Source organism: Bombina bombina, chromosome 10 (assembly GCF_027579735.1).
Source record: "Bombina bombina isolate aBomBom1 chromosome 10, aBomBom1.pri, whole genome shotgun sequence".
Classification (NCBI taxonomy): domain Eukaryota; kingdom Metazoa; phylum Chordata; class Amphibia; order Anura; family Bombinatoridae; genus Bombina; species Bombina bombina.
This window is the reverse complement of record NC_069508.1, coordinates 155,604,733-155,617,081: the sequence shown is the minus strand read 5'-3', so window position 1 is coordinate 155,617,081 and position 12,349 is coordinate 155,604,733. Positions and strand designations below refer to the sequence as shown.

Below are 12,349 nucleotides of genomic sequence, written 5' to 3'. Positions count from 1 at the left end.
ATTCCTGTCCGCTTGCTCAGAGCAGGCGGACAGGGTTATGGAGCAGCGGTCTTTAGACCGCTGCTTCATAAGTTGTGTTTCTGGCGAGTCTGAAGACTCGCCAGAAACACGGGCCCACAAGCTCTGTACGGAGCTTGATAAATGGGCCTGAAGGACTTTATCTCCTGAAGTTTATTTGTCCTCATTGTAAAACCTAAACTAATAACAGAGAAATAAAAAGTTATGTGTTTTACGCTGCTTTTATTAGTAGGTTAGATACAGGTGAAAATGATTATTTCTACACGATGCTCCATAAATATCAAAATGGAAATAAATATGGAATCTGCGCATGTAATTTAATACACAAACTGGACTCTAAATAACCAAGAAGAAAGTGAATTGTTTCTGTTCATATCATATTATATTTCTGATATCATCTCTAGCGGTTGTTCACAGCCTTGTGTTTGATAATTATCAGCACGTTAGCGATTGTTAATGCGCCCTTTGTCGTCTCAATCAGACATTCTCATTGTTCATTGGCAGCACTTCTTTCTTTATCAGTTTGGTGAAAAATACTTAACATGTGCCAGTCCTGTTTTACTGACCACAATCATTATTCTCAATACTTAACATTTGCCAGTCCTGTTTTACTGACCACAATCATAATCATTGATACTTAACATGTGCCAGTTCTGTTTTACTGACCACAATACTTATTCTCAATACTTAACATGTGCCAGTCCTGTTTTACTGACCACAATCCTTATTCTCAATGCTTAACATGTGCTAGTCCTCTTTTACTGACCACAATCATTATTCTCAATACTTAACATGTGCCAGTCCTGTTTTACTGACCACAATCATTATTCTCAATACTTAACACGTGCCAGTCCTGTTTTACTGACCACAATCCTTGTTCTCAATACTTAACATGTGCCAGTCCCACAATCCTTATTCTCAATACTTAACATGTGCCAGTCATGTTTTACTGAACACAATCCTAATCATCGATACTTAACATGTGCCAGTTCTTTTTTACTGACCCCAATCCTTATTCTCAATACTTAACATGTGCCAGTCCTGTTTTACAGACCACAATCCTAATCATCGATACTTAACATGGCCAGTCCTGTTTTACTGACCACAATCCTAATCATCGATACATAACATGTGCCAGTCCTGTTTTACTAACCACAATCATTATTCCCAATACTTAACATGTGCCAGTCCAGTTTTAATGACCACAATCCTAATCATCCTTAACATGTGCCAGTTCTGTTTTACTGACTACAATACTAATCATCGATACATAACATGTGCCAGTCCTGTTTTACTGACCGCAATCCTAATGATCAATAATACTTAACATGTGCCAGTTCTGTTTTACTGACTACAATCCTTATTTTCAATACTTAACATGTGCCAGTCCTGTTTTACTGACCACATTCCTAATCATCAATACTTAACATGTGCCAGTCCTGTTTTACTGACCGTAATCCTATTCATGGATACTTAACATGTGCCAGTCCTGTTTTACTGACCGCAATCCTAATCATCGATACTTAACATGTGCCAGTTCTGTTTTACTGACCACAATCCTTATTCTCAATACTTAAGATGTGCCACTCCTGTTTTACTGACCACAATCCTAATCATCAATACTTAACATGTGCCAGTTCTGTTTTACTGACCACAATCCTAATTCTCAATACTTAACATGTGCCAGTCCAGTTTAACTCCCCACAATCCTAATCACTGATATTTTAACATGTGCCAGTCCTGTTTAACTGACCACAATCCTAATTCTTGATACTTAAAAGGGACACAAATAGTTTCTTTCATGATTTAGATAGAGAAAACAATTTTAAAGGGACAGTCTAGTCAAAATTTAACTTTCATGATTCAGATACGGCATGTCATTTTAAACAACTTTGCAATGTACTTTTATCAGCAAATTTGCTTTGTACTCTTGGTATTCTTTGTTGAAAGCTAATCCTAAGTAGCCTCATATACCTTGAGGGCCGCCTCTTATCTCAGTGAATTTTGACAGTTTGTCATAGCTAGACAGCACTAGTTAATGTGTGCCATATAGATAAACATTGTGCTCACTTCTGTTGAGTTATTTATGAGTCAGCACTGATTGGCTTAATTGCAAGTCTGTCAAAAGAACTGAAATAAGGGTCAGTCTGCAGAGGCTTAGATACAAGGTAATCACAGAGGTAAAAAGTATATTAATATAACAGTGCTGGTTATGCAAAACTGTGGAATGGGTAATAAAGGGATGATCTAACAATAACAATTCTGGAGTAGACTGTCCCTTTAAAATACTTTCTAATTTATTTCTATTATCAAAAATGCTTCATTTTTTTTAGTTATCCGTTGTTGAAATACAGGAAGGTCACTTCAGGAGTGTGCACGTGTCTACAGTACTTTATGGCAACAGTTTTGAAACAATGTTCTACATTAGCAACATTGTGATCACTGAGAAACTCACTGACAATACCAGCAAATGTTTAAAAATGATCCCCCGAAAACAAGCGTAAATTGCGATTTACCCCTTTTTTAATATATAAACATTCATATTTCCTGTACGTTAACCAATTTATCAATAAATTCCCACAACAGTAAGTTACAATTACATAACTTACGGCTAGATTACGAGTTGTGCGTTAGGGTTAAAAATCAGCGTTGAGAGGTCCCAACGCTGCTTTTTAACGCCCGCTGGTATTACGAGCCTTGCAGGTACATGTGTACCGCTCATTTTTTTGGCCAGACTCGGAAATACCGCAAATCCACTTACGTAAATTGCGTATCCTATTTTTTCAATAGGACTTGCATAGCACCGGTATTACGAGTCTGACAAAAAGTGAGAGGTAAACCCTCTCCTGTCAAGACTGATACCGCATTTTAAAGTCAGTAGTTAAGAGTTTTACACTACAACGCCGTAGCATAAAACTCTTAACTAAAGTGCTAAAAAGTACACTAACACCCATAAACTACCTATTAACCCCTAAACCGAGGTCCCCCCACATCGCAAACACTAAGATTAAATTTTTAACCCCTAATCTGCCGAACCGGACATCGCCGCCACTATACTAAACATATTAACCCCTAAACCGCCGCACCTTGCAAACACTAGTTAAATATTATTAACCCCTAATCTGCCTGCCCTAAAATCGCTGACACCTACCTACATTTATTAACCCCTAATCGGCTTCCCCCAACGTCGCTGCCACTATATTAAATGTATTAACCCCTAAACCTAAGTCTAACCCTAAACCTAACCCCCCCTAACTTAAATATAATTTAAATAAATCAAAATAATATTAATACAATTCACTAAATTATTCCTATTTAAAACTAAATACTTACCTATAAAATAAACCCTAAGATAGCTACAATATAACTAATACTTACATTGTAGCTATCTTAGGGTTTATTTTTATTTTACAGGCAACTTTATATTTATTTTAACTAGGTACAATAGTTATTAAATAGTTATTAACTATTTAATAACTACCTAGTTAAATAAAGACAAATTTACCTGTAAAATAAAACCTAACCTATGTTACAATTACACCTAACACTACACTATAATTAAATTCTCTAAACTAAATACAATTAATTACAATTTTAAAAAATGATCTAAAGTATGAAAAAACCACCCACTAAATTACAGAAAATAATAAAATAATTACAAGATTTTTAAACTAATTACTCCTACTCTAATCCCCCTAAAAAAATAAAAAAGCCCCCCAAAATAAAAAAAGCTCTACCCTATACTAAATTTCAAATAGCCCTTAAAAGGGCCTTTTGCGGGGCATTGTCCCAAAGTAATAAGCTCTTTTACCTGTAAAAAAAAAGTACAAATACCCCCGCAACATTAAAATCCACCACCCACACAAGCAACCCTACTCTAAAACCCACCCAATCCCCCCATAAAAAAACCTAACACTAACCCTCTGAAGATCACCCTACCGTGAGACGTCTTCACCCAACCGGGCAGAAGTGGTCCTCCAGATGGGCAGAAGTCTTCATCCAAGCCGGGCAGAAGAGGTCCTCCAGACGGGCAGAAGTCTTCATCCAGACGGCATCTTCTATTTTCATCCATCCGGCGCGGAGCTGGTCCATCTTCAAGACATCTGACGCGGAGCATCCTCTTCAAACGATGGCCGACTGAAGAATGAAGGTTCCTTTAAATGACGTCATCCAAGATGGCGTCCCTTCAATTCTGATTGGCTGATAGAATTCTATCAGCCAATCGGAATTAAGGTAGAAAAAATCCTATTGGCTGATGCAATCAGCCAATAGGATTGAAGTTCAATCCTATTGGCTGATCCAATCAGCCAATAGGATTGAGCTGGCATTCTATTGGCTGATTGGATCAGCCAATAGGATTTTTTCTACCTTAATTCCGATTGGCTGATAGATAGATTAGGCGTTAATAATATAATGTAGGTGTCAGCAATGTCGGGGGAGGCAGATTAGGGGTTAATAAGTGTAAGTTTAGGGGTGTTTAGACTTGGGGTTCATGTTAGGGTGTTAGGTGTAGACATACATTTTATTTCCCCATAGGAATCAATGGGTCTGCGTTAAGAGCTGAACGCTGCTTTTTTGCAGGTGTTAGGTTTTTTTTCAGACAGCTCTCCCCCATTGATTCCTATGGGGAAATCGTGCACGAGCACATTTAGCTAGCTCACTGCTACCGTTAACGCCGGGTTTGTAAAAACCGTATTACCAGCGCTGTCTGTAAGTGAGCAGTGAGCATAAACTGCTCGTTAGCACCGCACCCCTGTTAACGCAAAACTCGTAATCTAGGTGTTAGTTTGCCTGTTCCTAGCCAATAATATAAATATATTTAACATTTACTTGCTGGGGGATTATTGTATGTCTGTATCTGTATGATGAGCAGTAATAAAATAATATGTAGCGAGCAGGCGCATTATGTCTGGCTGCGTCGTGCGCTGATCTATTCACTCTGTTCGTTTGCTAACACATAAAATGGCCAAAGAGCGACTAATGATTAATTACTCAATAAACAGCTATTAAAGTATTAGGCAAACTCAAACAAAAACTTCCATGGTTGAAAATATTATAAAGTCCAAATCCTGCCCATTAGCTGCTATTTGTATGAAATATAAAGGGCCAGATTACAAGTGGAGCACTAATTAGCACTTTCGCTAGAGCGCTAACTCCGCTAGCGGTAAGCCTTTTGTGCTTGTCGGGTTGCGCTAGTAATACGAGTTGAAAGTAAAAAGTTATCTCTCCAGCGCTAACGCGACAAGCGCAAAAAAACGAACTTAGACTATCGCCCCATAGAAGTCAATGGAGAAAAAAAAGTGGTAAAAAACCTAACACTCTACTCGTACAAACCCGATTGCCATAAGCCCCTACTCAAATAACCCCTAAACTGCCACATAGCCCACTGCAAAGTCCCCACTACACTATATTAACCCCTAAACTACCAGACCCCCAAAGCATAGTAAAAAACACTACACTATCAACCCCTAAACCGCCAGCCCCCAATTCAAAGTAAAACATTACACTATTAACCCCTAAACCGCCAGCCCCCAATTCAAAGTAAAACATTACACTATTAACCCCTAAACCGCCAGCCCCTCAATACAAAGTAAAACACTACACTATTAACCCCTAAACCACCAGCCCCCCAACACGAAATAACCCACTAACCTAACACCCCCTAAGTTTACCCAAAATAGACTAACCTTTACAAAAAAAAAGTTACCAAAAATAAAAATAGAGTTATGTCTATTCTAATACCCCAAAATAAAAAACACGCTCCAAAAAAAAAACTATTCTAAAACTAAACTGCATATAGCCCTTAAAAGGGCCTTTTGTAGGGCATTGCCTTAAAGTGATCAAGCTCTTTTTCTTAAAAAAAATCTTAAAAAACAAAAACAAATCTAAAAAGTGCCCTGAAAAGGCTCTTTTAATTCCCAGATTTAAAAAAACAACCTAATCTTAAAAAAAAAAAAAAAACAGCCAATAACACTAAAGCCCAAGATGGTGCTCACCAAAGATGAAGATGGCGGTGCTCCACCTTCATCCTGGTGGTGGTCCTTCTTATCTTCATCGTGGATGTGGCGGTGGTCTTCATCTTCAGAGCTTGAACACGGTCACCTCACCTCACACTGAGGCCCCTATTTATCAAGCCGTCATCCACAAATATGCTGGAATTCTGCAGTGTAATTGTGTAAAGCTTGAAACAACCTAGTTATCAAAGCCTACAGACCGGCAAAAGTTGAAATCTGTGACGTAACATACGATCCGCCGGTCTCAATCCGACACAAATCAATGCTTACGTCATTAGAGATGTTCCAAATACACATTCGGCTCTATTTGACAATTTTTCAAAGTTATCAAATAGTTATCCGGTACGCTCGCGGCTATTCCGGCCCAGCGTATCTGGTTTTCAATCCACCACCCTGGAGGCCACGGATGCCATAGGAATCAATGGGAGTCTGAAAGCAGCAAAAGCTTATCTTCGATGCTGCCAAATATCCCATTGATTTATATGGTTGAAAACAAGTAACGTTTACACTTAACACAAGCCCCGAGTCTAAACACCCCTAATCTGCCGCCTGACCCCAGCTGCAACTAAATAAATGTATTAACCCCTATTCCACCGCTCCCGGACCCGCCACCACCTACATAATGTTGTGTATACTATACACTATAGCCTGACTGTGAGTTGCCTTGATGCATTGTCCTAACTCTTTTGGATTGGTATTTACCGTTTTCTCATTCCAATAAACTTTGGATTTTAATTGCAACAAACCTTTGTGTGAAGTGCCTGCTATCCTTTTTTATTCATAATGTTATTAACCCCTATCCCGCCGCTCCCGGACCCCGCCGCAACCTAAATAAAGTTATTAACCCCTATCCCGCCGCTCCCGGACCCCACCGCAACTAAATAAAAGTATAACCCCTAAACCCCTGGCCTCCCACATCACTACCACTAACTAAACCTATTAACCCCTAAACCGCCAGCCCCCCACATCGCCATAAACTAAATTAAGCTATTAACCCTAAACCTAACAACCCGCTAACTTTACCTTAAAATTACAACATCCCTATCTTATAATAAATTAAAACTTACCTGTAGAATTAAATTAAACTATATTAAACTATTAATTAACCTACCCTAACTATTATACTACAATTACATTAAACTACCAATTAAATTAACTATATTACATATTAAAAAAAACTAACCCTACTCAAATTACTACAATAAAAAATTTCTAAGTTACAAAAAAACAACAACTAAGTTACAAAAACAAAAAAACACTAAGTTACAAAAACAAACAAACCACAGTATCAAAAATAAAAACGAATTACACCTAATCTAATAGCCCTATCAAAATAAAAAAGGCCCCCAAAATAAAAAAACCCTAGTCTACAATAAACTACCAATGGCCCTTAAAAGCTGATTGGAACAGCTAATAGGATGAGAGCTGCCAATAGGATTTTAGAGGCTCTAATCCTATTGGCTGATTGGAACCTTTCAGCCAATAGGAATGCAAGGAACGCCATCTTGGATGACGTCACTTGCATTCAAGATCCAGTTTACGGCAGAGACCATATTGAAGAGGAGCTCCTTGTCGGATGTCTACAGGATGAACCCACTCTGTGCCGGATGTCTTCAGGATGGACCCGCTCCACGCCAGATGGATGAAGATTGAAGAGGCCGCATGGATGAAGACTTCATGTCGCCGGATGAAGACTTCTTGCCGGCTGGATGGATCCTTCAAGCGGAACTTCAAGAACTGTAAGTGGATCGTCGGGGTTAGTGTTAGGTTTATTTAAGGTTTTTTTAGGTGGGTTTTATTTTTAGAGTAGGGTCTGGGCAGTAAAAGAGCTAAATGCCCTTTTAAGGGCAATGCCCATACAAATGCCCTTTTCAGGGCAATGGGGAGCTTAGATTTTTTACATAGGGTTTTTATTTGGGGAGGTGGTGGGTTTTACTGTTGGGGGGGTGTTTGTATTTTTCTTTACAGGTAAAAGAGCTGATTTCTTTGGGGCAATGCTTTTTTATTTTGATAGGGCTATTAGATTAGGTGTAATCCGTTTTTATTTTTGATACTGTGGTTTGTTTTTGTAACTTAGTGTTTGATTGTTTGTTTTTGTAACTTACTTCTTTTTTTGTAACTTAGTAAAAAATTTTATTGTAGATTTAAATAATTTGAGTAGGGTTAGTTTTTTTTTTAATATGTAATATAGTTAATTTAATTGGTATTTTAATGTAATTGTAGTATAATAGTTAGGGTAGGTTAATTAATAGTTTAATATACTTTAATTTAATTCTACAGGTAAGTTTTAATTTATTATAATATAGGGATGTTGTAATTTTGATAAGTTAGCGGGTTGTTAGGTTTAAGGGTTAATAGCTTAATTTAGTTTATGGCGATGTGGGGGGCTGGCGGTTTAGGGGTTAATAGGTTTAGTTAGTGGTAGTGATGTGGGAGGCCAGGGGTTTAGGGGTTAATATTTGTATTTATTTGCGGTGGGGTCCGGGAGCGGCGGGATAGGGGATAATAACTTTATTTAGGTTGCGGCAGGGTCCGTGAGCGGCAGGATAGGGGTTAATAACATTATGTAGGTGGAGGCGGGGTCCGGGAGCAGCGGGATAGGGGTTAATACTTTTATTTAGTTGGGGTGGGGTCCGGGAGTGGCGGAATAGGGGTTAAACATTTTAGTATATTGGCGGTGTTTAGTGACAGGGTATAAATAAAGTTGGAAAAAAGCCGAATAGCAGCGAGATCGATGACTGTTAGTTAACAACAGTCCGCTGCTTATCGCCCTGTACTTGGTGTGTGGCTTTTTGCCGGCTTTTTAAATAAATATCGAGATCGTATTCAGGTCCGCGGCCGCGATGTTAGGTGAGCGTATTGGTGCCGTCGAATGCAACAAAGTTGATAGGGTTCCCCTTGCATTCCTATTGGATTTCATTCTATTGGCTGATTTGAATTATTGCACGGAAACATTGCGCTCACGAGAGTGTGCTTCCATTGGCTCCAATGGGAGCCTCGTTCTGATGCTGTCATACAAGGCACAGAACCTAAGAGCAGCAAAAGGGGTTAAGTCGTGCAGCGATGGGCAGCAAATTTAATTATATATGTTTATGCTTATATACATATATACTGTATTTATGTATTTATTTGTGTATATACACATAATAACACATAAATATATATGTATATAAGCATATACATATATATTTACACCGAACAAACAGTTCCCATGGACCGCTATGTAAAGGCACATTTCAGTGTAGTTTTTTTGCTAACATCCCATACCCGCCAACTTTAACCCCTAAAAAGTGCTTTGTGCAGTTTGTTTTTATTAAAATAAAAATTGCTACAATATGATTTATTTTGGGGCAATTGGGGGATATTTTGAAAATTAACAAGAATTCTGTCGGAGCGCTAATTGCTACCGTGAGCTTGCGGTAGCAATAACCAGCCACTTGTAATGGCTAGTTATTTATCACACGATAAATTAGTGCCCCACTTGTAATCTAGTCCAATATGTCAGGGGCTACATGCTGCATTGGTCAGGAGACCCTAGGAATCTGACATAACAGGAATGTTAGCTCTGTATTGCTAGATATTCAGATCACACAATATACAATATTGCATAATATGTACATAGTGCATATATATATTTTATACAATACTTTCCCCAAAAATGTTTTGCTCTTTTCTTGAACATTGTCAATCCTAAAGCATATTTGATATTTTTATGCACTTGCACTGTAGTTATCAATTTCTATTTAGTGCTCAGCCAGTGATACTGACTTCTCTCAGATGTGTGTATATATATATATATATATATATATATATATATATATATATATATATATATACATACATATATATATATATATATATATATATATATAGATACATATATATTTAAAAATAAAAAAGAACATTTTCTTCTATGTGAAGAACATTGGAATGTAAATTATGCTTAACTACCTTTGGGTTTAGCTCTGTGGATCTAATACGATGTCGGGTTAGCGCGTGAGCGATAAGTGTTAGGGTTTGTTTCTTTTTATGTGCGCTCCATTGAAGTCTATGGGGATAAGAAGATAATGAGGTTGCAATATCAGAACTCCTGAACTTAGAGCGCATGGCATCTCGCTTGTGCGCAAACATTTCACTTTCAACTTGCAATACGTGCACTAACCTGCCCGTGTTAAAAGTTTACCCCCTGCTGTGTTCGCGCGCAAGTGAAAGCGATAAATAGCTGCACTTGTAATCTGGCGCTGTTTGTTGCAGTTTTTCTTTAGCATAACAAGCTGGTGGTGAATCAGTTAAAAGAAATCGTAGCTGAACATTTTCTGTAATTCGGCTGAAACAACAGACATATGTTTAATATGTTTCTCCTATGGATTTACAGAAAATGTTTTTTTGAAATGTTAAATAAAAGCTCTTTAAGATTAAACTGAAACTAAATAGTTGCATGCTAGATACTGCAGGATTCATTCTCATAGGCTGATCGGAATAACTATCACTGCTGGGTAGTTTCAGCATCACAAGAAACAAACTAATGCTGTGACATGGCCTTTTTGAGGCAACAAAGAAAATGCACAAATGTCCCTTTAATCACTCAGTGGGATGCTGTGCATAAAAATCCAATAACATATTAATAAAGTGAATCCAGACGCAGAGGGTAAAATCCTCCCAGTGGGTCTCTGTGGTCCCCCCCACCCCAGCTATGAGAAGCTATAAATATTGTGAAGGCAAAAAAGCACACGGGGAAGAGGCACATTCCTAGTGTTGGGTTCATGTAATCGTCATTTGCCAACAATCCCTAAAGACACATGAATCATAGTGAGAAGGAATGAGGCCCTTACTGGATAAAGCCAAACGTGGCAGTGTGTGAGCAGTAGGGTGATCCGGCAGCGCTGCTGTGTTATTGTCATCTGATATGCACAGAACATGCACCTATTTGTGGCACGCAGCTCATATTTACCTTTATCCTTATAAACTCACACACAATATACAGCTCACATTTACCTTTATCCTTATAAACTCACACACAATATACAGCTCATATTTACCTTTATCCTTATAAACTCACACACAATATACAGCTCATATTTACCTTTATCCTTATAAACTCACACACAATATACAGCTCATATTTACCTTTATCCTTATAAACTCACACACAATATACAGCTCATATTTACCTTTATCCTTATAAACTCACACACAATATACAGCTCACATTTACCTTTATCCTTATAAACTCACACACAATATACAGCTCACATTTACCTTTATCCTTATAAACTCACACACAATATACAGCTCATATTTACCTTTATCCTTATAAACTCACACACAATATACAGCTCATATTTACCTTTATCCTTATAAACTCACACACAATATACAGCTCATATTTACCTTTATCCTTATAAACTCACACACAATATACAGCTCATATTTACCTTTATCCTTATAAACTCACACACAATATACAGCTCATATTTACCTTTATCCTTATAAACTCACACACAATATACAGCTCACATTTACCTTTATCCTTATAAACTCACACACAATATACAGCTCACATTTACCTTTATCCTTATAAACTGACACACAATATACAGCTCACATTTACCTTTATCCTTATAAACTCACACACAATATACAGCTCATATTTACCTTTATCCTTATAAACTCACACACAATATACAGCTCATATTTACCTTTATCCTTATAAACTCACACACAATATACAGCTCATATTTACCTTTATCCTTATAAACTCACACACAATATACAGCTCATATTTACCTTTATCCTTATAAACTCACACACAATATACAGCTCATATTTACCTTTATCCTTATAAACTCACACACAATATACAGCTCACATTTACCTTTATCCTTATAAACTCACACACAATATACAGCTCATATTTACCTTTATCCTTATAAACTGACACACAATATACAGCTCACATTTACCTTTATCCTTATAAACTCACACACAATATACAGCTCATATTTACCTTTATCCTTATAAACTCACACACAATATACAGCTCATATTTACCTTTATCCTTATAAACTCAAACACAATATACAGCTCATATTTACCTTTATCCTTATAAATTCACACACAATATACAGCTCATATTTACCTTTATCCTTATCAACTCACACACAATATACAGCTCATATTTACCTGTATCCTTATAAACTCACACACAATATACAGCTCATATTTAGCTTTATCCTTATAAACTCACACACAACATACAGCTCATATTTCCCTTTATCCTTATAAACTCACATACAATATAATACTGGTCACATTTA

At 37.3% G+C, this 12,349-nt stretch overlaps 1 protein-coding gene across 1 annotated transcript in view; it reads left to right on the top strand.

Annotated features, from left to right (window-relative positions):
* LOC128640940 (riboflavin-binding protein) overlaps window positions 1-12,349 on the top strand; it is a 71,470-nt gene that overhangs the window by 21,511 nt on the left and 37,610 nt on the right. The window lies entirely within an intron of this gene.